At 45.9% G+C, this 18,319-nt stretch overlaps 1 long non-coding RNA gene across 1 annotated transcript; it reads left to right on the top strand.

Moving 5' to 3' along the window:
• The first annotated feature begins 10,198 nt into the window (after positions 1-10,198).
• Positions 10,199-14,900, top strand: LOC122481205. The gene is made up of 2 exons (XR_006296783.1): positions 10,199-10,285; positions 12,449-14,900. It is a non-coding gene; the product is annotated as an uncharacterized LOC122481205 (long non-coding RNA).
• Positions 14,901-18,319: the final 3,419 nt, after the last annotated feature.

Raw genomic sequence — 18,319 nt, 5'->3', positions numbered from 1 at the left:
GCTGTCCACCTGCCAGATGGTACCTCTCTCCAGAGTTTTATCTCAGATAGGTGTGTCTTCAAAACCCCACACTTCTGGAACCCCCACAGCTTGGTCCTGTGCTGATTCCCTGGGGGAGGGTCTTGCTGAACAATGGCCAGGTACCAGCCTGCCCCAGAAATGTTTGCACAATTGTGCAGTGGCAAAGGTTCAGAGTTTATGGCAATCACAACACATACCTGGTGCCAGGTCTCACTGGACTCTTGCATCTTTGTCCTGATACCAGCAAACATGGCTACTCTCTGGGGTCTACCGACACCTTTGCCCCCAGGGAAGCCATATGGCCTCTACCAAATGCACTCCAAGCAGGAGAACCACTTATTCCAATGTCGCACATGGACTCCTGAGACCATGATGCCTGCTGCTGGGGTTTCGCCCTACTTCCTCACCAAAGCACCTGAGCTCTGAACCTTCAGACTCTGCACCCTACTGTTTATATACTGATGCTATTGAAATCCTCTCCTTTCTCCCCCACAATGGTTTTGGGAAACAGATTTCTTGTCCAGTCCCCTGCAAATGTTTTCACTCTTTCTCTCTTTTTTTCTAGCTACTTTTGGGGGAACTGCTTTTCTTTCATGACCTTGATGTACCACCTTCCCTTTTCTCTTTCTCTCTGTTCTCCCTCCACAAAAAGGGCTCCCTACTCTCACAGCTCTGTGGCTTTTCTCTCCCCCAATTCACCTCTCCACACCATGTACCTGCCAAGTTCTGTGGCTTAAGTTATGCAGAATGTTTCATTAATCCTCAGATCAGTTTCCTAGGTGTTCCAAATGGTTTGATGCTGATCTAGCTGTGTTTCAGTGACAAGACAAATTCAGGGTCCCCGAGCTGCTTTGCCATCTTAACACCTACATCTATTACTCTTTAAAAGGATAAGACTTTTTGTTAATGATGAAGAGACTCATGGGGCACCTGGGTGGCTCATTCGGTTAAGCATCTGACTTTGGCTCATGTCATGATCTCACAGTCCATGGGTTTGAGCCCCGTGTTGGGCTCTGTGCTGACAGCTCAGAGCCTGGAGCCTATTTCGGATTCTGTGTCTCCCTCTCTTTCTCTGCCCCTACCCCACTCTCACTCTGTCTCTTTCTCTCTCTCTCAAAAATAAATACACATTAAAAAAATTTTTTTAAATAATGAAGAGACTCATTGCTTACAAAACTTTCCACAGAGTATTCAAATTCATTTATTTGGGGCCTGAAACAATTCTATTTTAGTCCATTTGCTTCTTAATGAGTTTAAACAAGCTGCACTTCTTTAAAGCCAATAAAACATTAAAAAGTAAAAAAAAAAACCAAAAACCCTACTAGTTCTCCAAACCATTTAGCATTCTGGTCCCTAAGAAATGTTTACCACCAATGCAAATCTCTAAATGGAATACCATCAACTCATAAAAATTATGTGACTAAGCATATATACTAGCAGGGAAAATTTTAAAAAAATAACAAAAACCAATATAACCAATAAAGTATATTAAAATAAGAATATGAATAGTACTACTTTTATTGTGGAGTTTAAACTACAGGGAAAAATGCAAATCCTATAATCCATACAAGAATCCATCCAATATCTACTGTAACTTATATAGTAGATAATGAATCTAACAGAGCTTGCTTGAAATATTTGGTGCCAACATTAGAAAGGCTCCATATATTCTACATCTTTGGGTCACCCATTGTACAACACATCTTTGCTTTTCCTATATTTTCACAATCCCAGTCACTACCTACCAAACACAATCACTACCTTAGTGTTCAAACACACAAGTTCACACTTAGTGTTCACATCAGGTGAGGGCAGGCCAACTGATCCAAATCTCCTTTAGCATCAGTTAACCATTGATAAGAACTATCAAGGTCAAGGGAACCTGGATGGCTTATGTGATTAAGCATGACTCTGGATCTCACCTCAGGTCATGGTCCCAGGGTCCTGGGATTGAGTCCCTCTTTGGGGCAGAGCCTGCTTGGGATTCTCTCCCTATCTCTCTACTCCTCCCCTGCTCTCTCTCTCTCAAAATAAATAAATAAACACTTAAAATAAAATAATAATAATAATAATAAATAAAAGGGAGGCAGATTGAAGAACTGTCAGCCTGCACTATTGCCATAGCACTGCTACAGACTTACTAATAAGCATCATTCTTTCCCCTCTATGTAATTCTTTGTAAAGACACAAAATTGTTTTGTATTCATGTCCACTTATCTCACTGTGTACTACAACAAATCACCTTTCTCTTGAGGTATAAAATATGACCCACCTGAGTAGTGTTTAAGCATTTTTAAGCATAACTTTAAAACTTTTCTTAAAAAAATATTCCATCCTCCTGAAAATAAAAGGACTACTTTTACGCAGCTTTGGCATAACAGATAATAAAACTTCCGGTGGGTCCAGGGGATGTGGACACTGACTGGATCACAGAAGCATGGCAGCTACTTTCCTATCTAATCAACACCTCCAAGGATGGTGTCCCTTGGAAACGGGGAAGACACACACTTTCCCTTGCCCCCACCCATAGTGGAGATGTCGAAGGGTAACAATTCTCCAGAATGGTCAGCATCCTCTTACAGCATTCAATAACTATCATTATTTATTCTTATAATTTGGATGTAATAATATCTTGCTTTACTAACTACCATTTGTCAACTGAGAAAAGAGGCAGAACTGAAGTAAAACAGAAACATTTATTTAGGGTCTTATAATTGCAATTTGAAGCACAGATTCAGGTAGCAACCCAAATTGTGTCCCTTTAGGGAACAAAAGTTAAGGGCTCTTAAAGACAAAAGGAAATGCTTGTATACGTTTTTTACAAATAATTGTGATTGGTATTGCTGGCAGAAAACTAATCTCAGCTAAACAGAATTAAGACGATCACTGAGCAAAAGTCCATTACGTTTGCAAGTTGCAGGTGTTTCTGAAGAATCCCTGGAGTATTCATAGTTTGGTTCTGTTCAAAGGTTCATGGTCCACCCACTGAGGACATTAATAAGGCCCACCTCCTTAATGGCCTCCTGGCTCCATTTTAAAATCCCTTGACATAAATCACCCCATTTTGTTTCACCTTTCACTCATTTCAAATGATAAGAAGGCATATTTGCCACATATTTATACTTCTAATATAAAAAAGACAGGATATTTTTATTAAACAATTTTTAAAGTTTATTTATTCTGAGAGAGAAAAAGAGAGCACAGGAAAGGTAGAGAGAGAATGATAGAGAGAGAATCCCAAGCAGGGTACACGCTGTCAGCATAGAGCCTGCACTGGGCTCAAACTCATGAACTGAGAGATCATGACCTGAGCCAAAACCAAGAGTCAGACACTTAACTGACTGAGCCACCCAGGTGCCCCAAAACTTAGAATGTTTTCAGTCACTAAAATTGTATCCTATAGCTATCAGGTCACAGGCAATACTTGTTTCTTCCTAATGGTCCCTTAATGCTAAATTTTATTAACATTAGATTATTACTTGTAATGCAAAAGCAGGGATGAACAGAGTAGTACAATTTTCTATTTCCTTTATCTCTTCTTTTATTGCCAATAAATTTGTATTTAGGAACCCAGTTACTATATTACCATTGCTATTTCAAAATCAGTTGACAAAAATAGAAATAGATGTTCTCTCCACACAAGTTCTATCAAAGTATCATTCTATCTTCACCATTGATTAAATCACACTTCAATCAAAATAACTAATTTCAACTAACCAAAACTGTTAGTAATTTTCTACCTTAAATTCAACTAGTGTTAGTTACCAGTATAAAGCCTAGACACCCAAGTTGGCTGTTTAAAATAACGGTAAACAAGATGGCTAACTGACACATGAAAATATGCTCAACATCACTCATCATCAGGGAAATACAAATCAAAACCACAATGAGATACCACCTCACACCTGTCAGAATGGTTAACATTAACAGCTCAGGCAACAACAGATGTTGGCGAGGATGTGGAGAAAGAGAATCTCTTTTGTGCTGCTGATGGGAATGCAAACTGGTACAGCCACTCTGGAAAATGGAAAAGAGGTTCCTCAAAAAATTAAAAATAGAACTACCCTACAACCCAGCAATTGCACTACTGGGTGTTTATCCAAGGGATACAGGTGTGCCGGTTTGAATGGGCACATGCACCCCAATGTTGCTAGCAGCGCTAGTGACAATAGCCAAAGTATGGAAAGAGCCCAAATGTCCATCGACGGGTGAATGAATAAAGAAGATGTATATATATACAATGGAGTATTACTTGGCAATCAAAAAGAATGAAATCTTGCCATTTGCAACTACATGGATGGAACTGGAGGGTATTATGCTAAAGGAAATAGAGAAAGACAAATATCATATGGCTTGGAACTGGAGGGTATTGTGTTAAGCGAAATTATCCAGAGAAAGACAAATATATGACTTCACTCTTATGAGGAATTTAAGATACAAAACAGATGAACATAAGGGACAGGAAGCAAAAGTAATATAAAAACAGGGAGAGTGACAAAACCTAAGATACTCTTAAATACAGAGAACAAACAGATGCTTGCTGGAGGGGTTGTGGGAGGAGGGATAGTCTAAATGGTAAGGGGCATTAAGGAATCTACTCCTGAAATCATTGTAGCACCACATGCTAACTAACTTGGATGTAAATTAAACAATAAATAAATTTTAAAAAAGATTATTCCTGTTCAGATGACTCACCTAAAGAAAAATAAACAAATAAATAAAAATAAAAAATAATGGTAAACAAGTATTCCTAAAGACCTCAGTATACTTAGTGCCCATCCTACTGCCTGGCACACAGCAAGCACTGAGTAGATGGGTGTGGGTTGGCTGACAGAGAGCAAATGATGAATGGACAGAATCAGGTAAGCAGGTGAGGAGGAAGAAAAAGCAGAAGGAGGTGAGAAAGAAGACCCAAAGGGTCCTTAAATCCAAGAAGCATATGTGAAATGATACAGGTAGTAAGTATGGAGACATGCAGACGGGGCCAGTTAGGTCTAGCTAGTAAAGATATGAGAGGATATAGGAGTTCAGTCAGCCCTCTCAGACACTAAACCAGGAGAGACAAGTAGTGTGCTCCAAGAGTGTCTTCACTGTGTCAGCCAGCAGAGTTTGGCTGCTGTGCCCTCCAGACCTGTTGGGCTCAGGCCAGTCTTCCCAACCTGTAGAACCCCCACAGTGGGCAGTGCCCACTGCCTGAAAATCTTTCTGAAATGGCACCTTTAAACTGACACAGTTACCCCCACTTGGATTGGCTGCCTGATGGGGTCCCAGGCTTACCAGTAATCAAGGCTATCAGCTGTTACCAGAAGGTATCTCAATCCATTTCACACTGCCATGAGAAGGCAGTCCATATTCCTCCAGTTGTGTCATCAGGGGGAATATGCACATTTGTGCAGATTAGCACTTAGAATTAGGCAGTGGTCAGGTCCCCCAAGTAACTCGCTAATGGAACCTAGCCTCTCCCTACAGATGCCCTGGTTCAGATCCCAGACTCCCCTGACCTGTGCCACCCATGCATGTGTAGCATGTATTCTGTCAGCTGTCCTTTAGCTCTTGGGGCCCTCCAGGTCTGTTGGGCCAAAGCTGGTCCCCAAAACTTGCATATCATTCAGGGTGGACAGTGCTCATTTCCTAAAAATCTTCCTGAGATGGCAGCTTTAAACTGGAGACTGTCAGTACCCATTTGGACTGGCTGCCTGATGGTGTCCTGGGCTTACCTACAGTAATCAAGTCTCCCTGGTATGCCTTAATAAAGGATGACCCAGCTAACTGGCTGCGCTGATGCTGGCAATGCAGTACAATTTCTTCCATCCCAGCCTTCAGCGGTAATATGCACATGTGTGGAGAGTAGAGCTTGCAGTTAGGCACACTCTTGGCCTTGCAAGAGCTGGATCCTGAGACCTGGCCTCTATAGACCCTTGCCTGTTCCAGATCCCTGCCAGCCCTAATGCTCAGTATACACTCCTTCAGCAGGTCTTGGACACTGGGGACCTCCAGGCCTGGGGAGTTGATGCCTGGCTCCAAATGACTGCATGGTCTATAGGGTGGTGGAAGCCCAGCCACTCAAATCACTCAGGCAGCAGTTGTAAATTGGTGACAGTCGGTCCTGTTAAGGTTCCAGGTGTCTCTTATTGGAGGATTCACCAATAAGAGGATTCCTGCCTCACATTAAGAAGTCCACTATCCTCCAGCTCTGCCTACAGGGGAAATGGGCACATTTGTCCATCCTAGGGCTTGTGAATGGGCATATCCCTTGTTCCCCCAAAGCTATCTCCTGTGACCTGCAATCTGCAGACTCTTGCCCTGTTCCAGCTCCCTGGCAACCCAGACCTGCATAAACCACTATGCTCTGTTCATGTTCCTTCAGGAGGTCTTGGTTAGATAAGGTGCTCCACTCCTGTGCATCCAGGGCCTGAATCCAAACACCTGCATAGTGGTGTAGTGGGATCTCACCTCCCAAAAATTTTTCTGAGGCAATGAAACTGCAAATTTGCCACAGTCAGTCCCCATTTGGACCTGCAGCCTGATCTGGTCCCAGGTGTCCCTGTACCACGGCTCCCGGGTGTCAGTTATTAGAGGAAATAACAGCCAGCCACCCAGTCCTGATCCGAATAGTCACTGCTAAGGTGGAAGATGCTGGGCTTCCAGGTTAGAAAAGGGTTTCACAGGTCAAGCAGGCCTATGTCTGTGCCTCATTCACATACGAAGTTTGAGCCCTGTGGTCAGAAAAAAAAGTCATCTCCCAGCCCAAGTGATGTCCATGGCTACGTCTGCCTTCTCCCAGGCCATGCAAAAGGGACCAAGGCTTGAGTGCTCATCCAAGGCTTGTCACTAACTGGCCCTGTGGCTTTGGCTGGCCCCTCAGTCTCTGTGAACCCACCACCCCTCATCTGTAGGAGGTGGCATTAGACTCAGGGGATCTCTGAGCACCCAGCTGCCTTGCCCCTCCCTCTCCTCATTAAGTGAGCTGGACATGAACTTCACAGGGGACTTCTCTGCACCATGACCTCTCTGTCCTACAACAGGCTGTTTCTACATGTGCATGTTTCATGCTAGGCGCTTCTGTTCCTGGGAGTTCAAAGAAGCCATCATTTTGCTCTAAGTGAACTGGGGAGTGAACTGGCTCCCGAAGGGGGAGTGTGGGATCCGGGCAGTGGCTCTGAGCAGGGCCATCATTACCTGAGGTGGTGGAGAAGCTTTCACTCTAACCCAGTGGCACCAGAGGCTCCTCAGGACGGCAGCCCCTCCCCTCAGCTCATCCTCCTGACGGGCTGTCACTGAGCACCTGGCCCTGCGACCACCCAGCTCTCACTGCAGCTCAAGGAGCCACCAGCAGGGCCTGACAATGGACTCACCCTGTTGCATTTTTGTCTCCAGGTGAAGTCCCCGAGGGCTCTGCCAGGTACCCCAGTCTTGTGACCCTTGCCTTCCAGGAGTCACTCAAGAGGAGAAGCCTCCAGAGGTCCTTCAGGCAGCAGGAAGGATGGGCCCGTCCCCTTGTTGTGCAGATCCCACCTGCTGAGGAGACCTGGGCCCCACTCCTCCACACCTGCTGGAGGGTCCAGGAGTCACAGGTGTGGCCTGGTGCAGGAGGGCGAAAGGCAGAGAGCCTCTCCTACAGTTAAGGACACCATCAGCCAGGGTGTGCTTGGTCCAGTCATGAGCAAAACATACATATGAATAGACACTTTTCCAAAGAAGACATCCAGAAGGCTAACAGACACATGAAAACATGCTCAACATCACTTATTATCAGGGAAATACAAATCAAAACCATGATGAGATATCACCTCACACCTGTCAGAATGGCTAAAATTAACAACACAAGAAACAACAGGTGTTGGTGAGGATGCGGAGAAAGTGGAACCCTCTTGCACTGTTGGGAATGCAAACTGGTGCAGCCGCTCTGGAAAACAGTATGGAGGTTCCTTAAAAAGTTAAAAATAGAGATACCCTATGACCTGGAAAAATAGAGCTATACCTATGAACTATTAGGTATTTAACCAAAGAATATAAAATTACAGATTTGAAGGGGTATATGCACCCCAATATTTACGGCAGCATTATTAACAATAGCCAAACTATGGAGAGAGCCCAAATGTCCATCGACTGATGAATGGCTAAAGAAGATGTGGTGTGTGTGTGTGTGTGTGTGTGTGTGTGTGTGTAATGTAGCCATCAAAAAGAATGAAATCTTGCCAATTGTAACAAAGTGGATGGAGCTAAGTGAAATAAATCAATGAGAGAAAGACAAATACCATATGATTTCAATCATATATGGAATTTAAGAAACAAAACAGGGAAACATGGGAAGCGGGGGAAGAGAAGAAAAAGAAACAAGCCACAAGAGACTCTTAACAATAGAGAACAAACAGGGTTGATGGAAGGAGGTGGTGTGGGAGATGGGATAGATGGGTGACGGGTATAAAGGAGGGCACTTGGGATGAACACTGGGAGTCCCTTTTGCTGTATGATGTAACATATTCACAGGTCCTGGGATGAGACTGGGGACCTCCTAGGCAGGGGGCATCATTCTGCCAACCACCACACTATCAACTCAGGTGACAACTAATGTTGGATGCCCCCTACCCCCAAATCTTTTCTTTTCTAAGTTTTTAAAAAAAATTCTTATTTATTTTTGAGAGAAACAGAGACAGCACGAGTGGAGAAGGGGCAGTAAGAGATGGAGACAGAGAATCCCAAGCAGGCTCCACACTGTCAGTATAGAGCCAGATGCTGGGCTCGAACTTACAAAACCGTGAGATCATGACGTGAGCCAAAAGCAAGAGTCCAACACTTAACTAACTGGGCCAGCCAGGCGCCGTTTTCTAATTTCAGCAATTTAGTAAAAGTCAAATACACGTCAAGGCACAAGGGAGACAAAGGCAAATCAGAAACCAGAGCGCGGACAGGACCATGAAATTGCCCCAGGACTAGACTCTTCCGAGTAGGTGTGAGAGGGCGGGCCTACACTGGCCCATTCCATCTTGTTCTGTGTCCTTCACCTTGACCACACCTCCTCCCCTTGAGTAAACCCTCCCTCACCTGCCTAACAGGACTCAGACCCTTCCCCAGGACCCTTCCCCAGCCAATCGGCTGAGGCCATAGCCATTACCTCACCAACTGCCCCCAGGCCCCAATAAAACCTTTGTCCTTTTGAAACTCGCTCTCTTTCCCTGGTATCTCACCGCTGCGTCAGTGCAGGTAGGGGATTGAGCTCGAGCTAGCTCGAATAAAGGCTCTTTGCTTTTGCATCGGACTCGGCTCCCTAGTGGTCTTTGGGGATCACAAATTCTGGGCATAACAGGTGCTGCTTTGTTTTCCAGACCTGGCTTTTCCCCACGGAATGCGGACTTTGCTGGCGGAAATCTCCTCCAAGGGGAAGCGCGCAGCGGGGGAGGAAGGGAAGGCAGAGGCAGAGTGGGGCGCCGGGACCCCACTAACCTCTGCTGTGACCCCTGGGGGCGGGGGAGGGTCTAAGTGAGTTCAAGGCAGGTTTTCGTGGACCCTCCCTCGCCTCAACCTAGGGATCCTGGTGCGCCTCCCCCTTGCGGCCACGAGGGGGCGCCACGGCCCCGCCCCGCGAACGCACCTGCGCAGAAGCAGGCCGCGGCAGTTCTCAGCCCGCAGGTGTGGGTTCGCGCGCCCAGAGCTGCCAGACGTTCGGTTCCCCCAGCGCGGGTGTCCAGGCACGGGGTGGGGGGGGGGGCGCGGGGGGACTGGCTTGGGGGCTGAGCCCCTCAGGTGGAGTCATCGCATTGTGTCTCCTTCAAACCGGGCTCTGAGCAGAGCGAGAGCGCGAGGTGTGTGGGCGCTTCTCCAGCTGGGGGACGTCCTCCCTCGTGTTTCTCTCAGGCGAGCGCAGTCGGCCTGGTGCTGGGCGCCGCGTGAGCGCCCCGACGGGCGGAGGGGGCGGGGCGGGAGCTGCTGGGAGAGGGAAGACGAGCTGTAAGCAAATCATTGTGGAGGGGAGAAGTCGGAGGAGACCCGCAAGGAGAGGAAGGAGGCGGGGGGGGGGGGGGGGGGAGGAGAAGCATCAGAGTTGAGATCCCGGTGGGAGGGGAGCTGGGGTCAGGGAGACCGGGTGTGTAGAGCTGGGTGGTGCGGAGAGGGGCGGGGAGAGAAACGGGGTGGTTGTATTCTGAACGGGGCGTGGCCTTATGTAAATGAGGCCGCGGTGGGCGTCGTTCCGGGAGGTAGAATTCCACAGGCTGTGGAAATGCCCGAGCGGTTGCTCGGCTTGTCTGAGGAAAACGTGTGTGGGGTGAGAATGGCTGAGACGAGAGTGGGTGCAGAGGGTTTGGGGGTGCGGGGAGGCAAGTGACCGTGTCTGTACAGTGTGAGGCCTGTGAGGCTGTATTGGGGCGGGTTGAGAACACAGCACATTTTCTTGGTAAGAGATAGTGAATCCAAGGACGTGATACTTCCCAGAGTGAGGCTTTTTCAGTGCATTTTGGACTTCGTTTTCCTGCGTTGTTTCCTAAATGTGGAACTGTCCCGATTGCATTCGCGCTTTCTTATGGTAATCGGTGTTTAAAATGTCTGATGCGTTTTGGTGTTTGTTTTGCCGTGTGTTTGTTTGGCTTGTTCTTTTAATTCAAGTGTTTTATCTCCTACTGTCGGAGATTCTTAGTGAGTAAGCACCAAAATGGTCCTTCTCCTCTACTTTTGTTCACTTGTTCGCTTACTTTTAGTTTGTGATTCATTTTCAATTTCTCACTTGCTTTATGTAGAGGATAATTTAGAGTAACGTTCAGGACGGGAGTTTGTATTTAAATGATTCAAGTTCGTTTCAACCTTGTCTTTGGTAAGGAGATTTTACATTTTTGCATATTTATTTTTGGGGGTAGTGGTGCTGGCTGGCCCAATGCGCGGGTGCGGGTCAGTTTTAGGGTTGGAAGTAAGGAGCCAAACGTTTGGCGGGGAGGGGGGGTGGTCAGGCTGAACCACGTCTCAGGATCCCCTCCTACAGCTCCATCCCGGGGTGGAAATGTCATGGCGAAAATGTGGCTTCCACGGGGAGATCTTTCCCGTTGGTCACTGGCCCCCATCCGATCTTTCAGACATCCTTAGGGCCAGAGCCCTGGCCAGAGTTAGGGTTAGGTCCCAGGAGGCCCCAGGCGCCGAACCCCCTCAGTGCAGTGGTCTCCCCGGGGGGCTGAGTGGAGGACACATGGGAGGTTGCGGGTCAGGCTTTGTCTCCGCCCTCAAGGGCCCATCTAGAGTGTGGGTCACGCTGGGTCGGGCCTCATTTTCCTCCTGGCGCAGTCGACGACCCTGCTTTGGAAATGTCATGGAGATCTTCCCAATTCCACGCTGAATCATCCCGCGCTGGTTTTGGGGGGAAGGGGTAGGGAGAGCGACTGGGGAAGAGGGGAGGGGGAAGAGAGGCCTGTTGCGTCATGAATGGGGCGTGACCTTATGTAAATCAGGTGGTTCTGGGGGGTAGAATTCCTGGGGCTGTGGAAGTCCCAGAGCTGTTGCTTGGGTTGTCTGAGGAAGACTTGTGTGGGGTGAGGATGGTTGAGATGGGAGTGGGTGCAGAGGGTTTTGGGGTGCAGGGAGGCAAGTGACCGTGTGTGTTCAGTGTCAGGCATGTGAGGCTATGGGGGTGGGAGGAAATTGCGGTTATGCTACCCAGTCAGGACAGATACTACCCCTGGAGGTAGTTTTTCTGTGTTTCTCCATTGCGTTTTGTTGTGCCAGTTAATTCCCTAAAGGTGGGCAACTTGGTTGTGTGTCTTGTGACAGAAGTGTGCTGAGTTTATGCTTTTTTTTTTTTTTTTTTTTTTTTGGTTGTTAGGGATTTGGAGATCAAACTTGGTTCTGTAAAGTTGTTGAATTTCTTTGTTCTGTTTTACTTTAATAAAAATAAAGCCTTTGGGTATATATATAGCTCTTCCCCCCTTTTTTCTTTTTGTAGTTTTCTAATTACTTTTTGACAGTAAAGAAAACGGGTTCACTTTTAGGAGGAAAGAAAGTGTAACTTTGGTGAAGTTGTTGTGTGTCTCTTCCCAGAGAAGAGAAGTTAGTTGGGGTTGGCTGTTACCTGTACAACAATCCCCAGAAAACTCAAGACAAAACCCAGACTTCCCATCAGGCCACAGCATTTGTCTTGGGCCTTCCTTAAAAGACTTTCAGGAGAATACGATTTAATGAGATTGACACACCTCTAAAGAGGTATGGCAACTCTGGCCACATGGACAAAGGATGGGTTTTCACCATCAGCTCTGGGACAAAAGGTGGTGGGCCCTGTGCTTGCTCTCAAGCTTAAGTAAAAACTGTCCTTACAAACCTGCATTGATTTGTAAATATATGTTTTAAGGGTTTTCTGGCTTTACGTTTTCACTGGGGCTGTGGCTTTTACTCTGTAAAAGTCTCTATTGAGAATTTACATTGATGGTTTCCAACTTTGGTTTTCACTTAGGGGAACCACACCATTATGGACTCACAGAAACTGGATTTACTCTCTTGTCTATAACAACAACAAAACCACACAAGATATACAAAATGCAGATTTCCAAGAGACTGGGCATCAGGCAAAAGAGGACAGCAATTCCAGACACTTGGAAACACACAGGTCAGCCAAGCCCTACACAACATATGTGCTGCCTTGAGAGAGTTTCCAAGTAAGGTGCAGGGAGGGGAAACTGAAGAGGAGCCCAGTGTACTATGTGGAGTTGAGGACACTGAGCTGCGAGTCCACAGGGCGATGTGGTGGGGAGGGCAGAGCTGTGAAAGTCAGTTAGCAAGAGCTGTTGGGGGGCCCTAAGTGTGCAGCACAGTCCTGCTCTGTGCCTCCATGGGCGCCAACTCCAGGAAGTCAGGGAGCAATCTTGTGAAAGGATTAGAGGGAACAGAGCCTGTACATCAGCACTGGAAATACAGCCTGTTGCCAACAGATAGACTGGAAAAAGTAACCCCCCTCACTCACGAGGCAGGAGGACTCAGGGAGGTCTTGCCACAGGGTTGGGAACTCCTAATTAGCCCTCTGCTGAGCACTGCTCAGGACCACTGAAAAATCATTAAAGTAACACCAGACATGATCAAACTGTTTCCAAGTAACTGAAATGCATCCTTGATCAAAGCTCAGGATTATAGAAAACACAAAAATATCCAGCAACCAAACAAGGTAACATTCCCACTGGCCATTCCATCCAAGATTTTGAGGTGTGCAGAGCAACAGGGGAAATGACCCTTAATGAGGAGACAGTTCAATCATCTGAAAATGACCCAAAGCTGACACAGGTATGAGAATCACCAGAGGAGGACATTAAGGTGTTTCTTATAATTGTATTCCATCAGTTCAGAATGTTCAACAGGTAAATGGAAAGTGTGAAAAAGACCCAATCTCATGTTAAGCGATGAAAACCACAATGCCTGAAGAGAAGTGTACTGCAAGGGGTTGACAGCAATAGAAAATGCAGAAGAAAGACATTTCATAGGACTTGTTTTGAATCTGCAGGCCTTGTCGATTAGTATTGCCCCCTTCACTCCATTAGAAAACACAGAAGAAAAACATTTCATAGGACTTGTTTTGAATCTGTAGACCCCGTTGGTTAGTATTGCCGCCTTCACTCCATAAAATCTAATCCGTGAACACAGGATGTCTTGCTATTTCTTTAGTTTTCTCTAATCTCTTACAGCAGTGTTGTATAGTTTTCACTGTAAAAGTCTTTGCTTCCTTGAATCAGTTCATTTATAGATATTTTATTGTTTGGGGTGCTATTGTAAGTGCAATTGTTCTCTTAATTTCCTTTTCAAATTGGTCTTTGTTGGTGTAGAGAAACACAACTGATTTTTGTCTATCTTGTCCTCTGCAACTTTATAGAATTAGTTTATTGACTCTAGCATTTTTGTTTGTGAAGTACTTGGGATTTTTCTCTAGATAGGAGGATGCCTTCCACAAATAGAAATAATTTTATTTATTCCTTTCCACACTATTTTTGCTCAACTTCAATTCTGAAAGATATTTGGGCTGGGTGTGGAAGCCAACAACCGCCACAGGCCACCCCTGGATTTTTGGGACCGAGATGAGCAGTGACAGGAGGTTGCCTATTTTGGGTCACCTCAGCCCGGGGTCTTGGATGAGCACACACAGCCTGGCCAGGGAAATAGAGTCCTTGTTCTTTGCAACCACCTCAAATGAGAAGGACCAAAAGACCCCTTGAGGCTCCTGCAGGGAGGGTTCCTGCCCCTTCCCGACCTGGGAATGGCCCAGAAGTGAGAAGTCAGAAGAGGGAAGGGGCTGGGGTGGCTGCTGACTCCAGGCCGTGGGGGGCCCCTGAAAGCTGTGCCTAATTCCACCTGTAGAGAGCAAAATGGGATCTCACTCAAGCAGGGGCCTGGGTCAAGCAATAACACAAGCAGTTAAAGATATTGCAGCTAGGAGGTACTGCTAGGACCAGCATCAGCTGACACCCCAGAACTGACAATAATTAGAAACAGAGGAGGGGGCAAGACTGATTAAATCCCTTTAAAAAGGAGAGGATTTTTACAGCAAACTGTCAGACTCTTCAGACATGACCTCTCTATGTCCGACCACTTCAAAAAGGCAGCTACTGCTGAAGGCTCTGCCCAATTGATCCTCAAACAGAACTGCGATCCTTCACTGCTTAAACATAATAAGCAATAAGTGGCATGAACTGTCCTGGACCGGACCAAGGCCAGAGGACTGCATGCCCACAGACTGGCTTCTACACTTTCTGTCATCTTGTTTGTTGTATGGTTTGTCTTATGTTCTGCTCTCTGTGTTGGGTAAGAAGCCAAGTTTAATCACTTGGTGAAATGTCATTGAATTTGGAACCCTGAAATTGCTTTATAATAGTGATTAACTTTGCTTTATGATCGAATAAAGCTGACATCGTGGAAAGACACAATTCTGTGTGTGTGCCTTATTAGTGTGTGCATGACACTACCTCACCCTCCTGCTCCTTGGGCAGAAAGGGGAAGCCACCAAGCCCAAAAGGCAGAACCACACACACTTGCATAGGGAGCTCTTTCTCTGTTATAATTTGAATTCAAACCCAAGCTACCAAGGTTCCAAACCCCACACCAGCTATACCATGACCACTACATGCCCCCCATGACCTGCGGTGCTATAGTTGAATCTCAGCATTTGAGGTCAGTAGCAGCTAGAATTGAACCAGTCTCCCTCTCTACCTTCCTTCCTCCCTCTTTGTCTCCTCCTTCCCTCCCCCTTCAATCTGTCCTTTCTCTGTCCCTTTCTTTCCCTCCCTTGCTCTCTCCCTCTTCCTCCTACTCCTGGTTGCCTACCCTCACCTTCTTTCTCCTCTTCAACTTTCTTTTTTACTCCTCTCCTTGCCACCAACACACTCAGACTGAGGCTGCTGCACTGCCATGTTCGGAATAGGAAACCCATTGTCTTTCCAGGTGAAGCCCTCTAGACATCTATAGAACTTTTACCTGGTTCTAAACAGCTGCTAGAATAAAGGTTGTTAAGAGCAGCCAATTTGAAAGACTTTTCACCTGACCCCATCCCAGGGTTCCTCTAAGACTGAAAACTTAAGAGCCCGCAGTAGAGCTCTTAGTACTCCACCCCAGGCCCCATGGCAGAATGTATCCTTCATGGGTGCCTACCTGGTGACAAGCCCTGCTCTGGCCACTTGGTGAGCAAACCCTAGGTCATTGCACCATGAAGCCTCCATTAGAGGCCTGCGGGTGGTGCAGTGGGGGCACAGCTGGTTAGTTTCTTCCCATTATGGGGCCCATGCACCCCATCTTGGGGAGACTTGCTGTGAACAAAAAATGGATGAAAGCTGACCAAGAATGGGAAATGTGTGACTTCAGCCTCAGAGGCTACTGGTCTCACCTGGAGCTCACCTGCTTGCAAGACAGTTCAGAGGGCTTGCAAGGTAGGGAGGGCCTTGGGCCCAGGATTTCAATTCACAGTCCCCAGGTCACTCCCTGAAAATGACCCTGAGGCAGCAGCTGCAAATTGGCGACAGTCAGTCCTATTTGGACTTGTTGCCCGATCAGGTCAAGTACTCTTCTGAATCAGAGAACCCAAGAGTCTCTTACTGGAAGAATCACTGCCTAGCTGACCTGTACTGCCCTGGAAATACAGTCCAGTATCTTCCAGCTTTGCCTTCAGGAAAAATATGCTCGTTTATGCAAATTATGCCTTGAGATTAGGCATATCCCTTATCACCCTAGACGCTGATCCTATGACTCAGCCTACCTCACCAGATTATTAACTCCTCGAGAGCAGGGATTCTCATATTTACCCAGTCCTGGATGATAAGCTTTGCATTTGAGACATCTGATAAACATTTGCAGAATTATACGTTCCTGCCTTGGTTTTGACGGAACGCACGCTTAGAAGATTACTTCCTGTAATTGAGAGGTTGTGCCTCCCAGGAGAGTGCAGAAAAGGAAAGAAAAGAAGTGGGAGGTGCAGTGGACAGGGATGTGGGGAGGCCCGTTTAGAATTACTGCACAGCATGCTGCCCCCTTGTGGCCTACCAGCTACAGGTCAGCCCATGACATTCCTTGGATCCCAATTCTTACACTTTTGGCTCTCAAGACCCTTTTACACTAAAAAAAATATTGAAGATACCAAAGAATTTTTGTTTATGTGGGTTATGTGTATTAATACATATAATATCAGAAATTTTAAAGTCAAAATACTGATTCACTTACACTAGTGTACTAAACCCATATTGACACATTTTTAAATGAAAAATATTTTTCAAAGCAAATGGGTGGTATCACTTTTTACATTTTTGTATACCTCTTTAATGCATGAGTTAAAAGAAGACTCCTGAATTCTCATATTCATTTCTGCGTTCAATATGTTTTCTGTGTTGTTTTGGTTGAAGATATGAAGAAAATCCAAAATTACACAGATAAGTAGTTGGAAAGGGGAGGAATATATTAATAGTCTTTAAAAATCAGTGTGGATATTCTTCTTTGATAAGACACCAAAACTCAACAAGTAGAGGTTTCTTAAGGTTAGTTGCAATGTAGAATCTGAAACCATATCAATGAGTCCTTTGTATTCTGTTACATTGAAATCCATTGTCTATTGTGAAATTTGAATGGGTCTTTATTCAGGCATCATTTTGTAAGTTCATATATTGGTCACTGAAAAATATTGATTCACTGAGTTATCCACACTTTCCAAATGCTGACACATTTCAATCTTTAATATGTACATATATAAATCAGATAAATTAATATCACTGATCTTATCAGAAAAGTCTTAAAGTATTGGGAGACTGTCAAACTCATGATAGCCAACACAAATTTTCCAAAAGTCTAATTTTTGTTTGAAAGTTCCAATTTCATTATTGCTAACAAATTTCATTCGTTGTTTTCCTTGAAGTAAAAGGTACACTGTGTTCATTTTTGAGATGTCTGAGATATATACATAGATAGATAGATAGATAGATAGATACACACACACACATATATGAATATCCATGGGTTGGCTGTTAATTGTTCTTTCAATATACTTGAAATGGTGCTACATGAAAAAAAGTGGCTAGTTCAGCTCACCATGCAGTCACACAAGAACTTTCCCCTGAGACAACTATGTTCAGAGAACATTCAGGAAAGGAGCTGCTCTGGCCAAGAGAGGTGAGTGTGGCTGGGAAGCATAACTGGACCTGAGTCATTCAGAACTTAGCATTTTAGTCCTAAATGCACAGAACCAGAGAGGGACAGCCCACATTCTTTCTCCCTCCTGATGCCATCATACAGAATGGGCCCCTTAGCCCTAAGTATTCGCTGCCTGGGTGCTATTTGCTTCCTCTTGGCAGCCACTGCCTAGTATTCCCATCCCTCCTTCACCAGCCAAGATTCCAATCCCATCCCTGACGTTCTCATTTGCAGGCCCACCTGCAGAAGGGGACCAGTCTCCTCAACTGTGGAACTGGATGCCCCAGAGGTGAGCTTCTCATTGCAAGAACTTTATTACTAGTCAAGGTGGGGATATAGCAGAGGTAAGGAGAAACAGCAAGTCAGCAAAGTTTGGGAAACTGATGGGGTCCCTATAGTATTATCCCAGACTACAGCTAAAGTAGCCCCCTGCTCTCTTTCACACTGCTCCTGGGGCCTTTCTCCCCAGCCTTGGGTCTTGTCAGTTAAATGGGGAGAATGGCATTTGGAAGTGGTTTATTTGTGCAACCCCCCTTTGAGGGGGCTTTTCCAGTTCCCACAGGCCTGAGAGCAAGACTGCGGTCCCACTAAGGGCCACCTGTCTGGATTTGGGGCATTCCCTCAGAAGGGTCCTTTCTGCAGTCTCAGGAGGCTGCCCCCACCCCCTGGGAGGTGA

The sequence above is a fragment of the Prionailurus bengalensis genome, chromosome C1, assembly GCF_016509475.1.
Source record: "Prionailurus bengalensis isolate Pbe53 chromosome C1, Fcat_Pben_1.1_paternal_pri, whole genome shotgun sequence".
Classification (NCBI taxonomy): domain Eukaryota; kingdom Metazoa; phylum Chordata; class Mammalia; order Carnivora; family Felidae; genus Prionailurus; species Prionailurus bengalensis.
The sequence above is the reverse complement of the archived record's forward strand: the minus strand, read 5'-3'. Positions and strand labels throughout refer to the sequence as shown.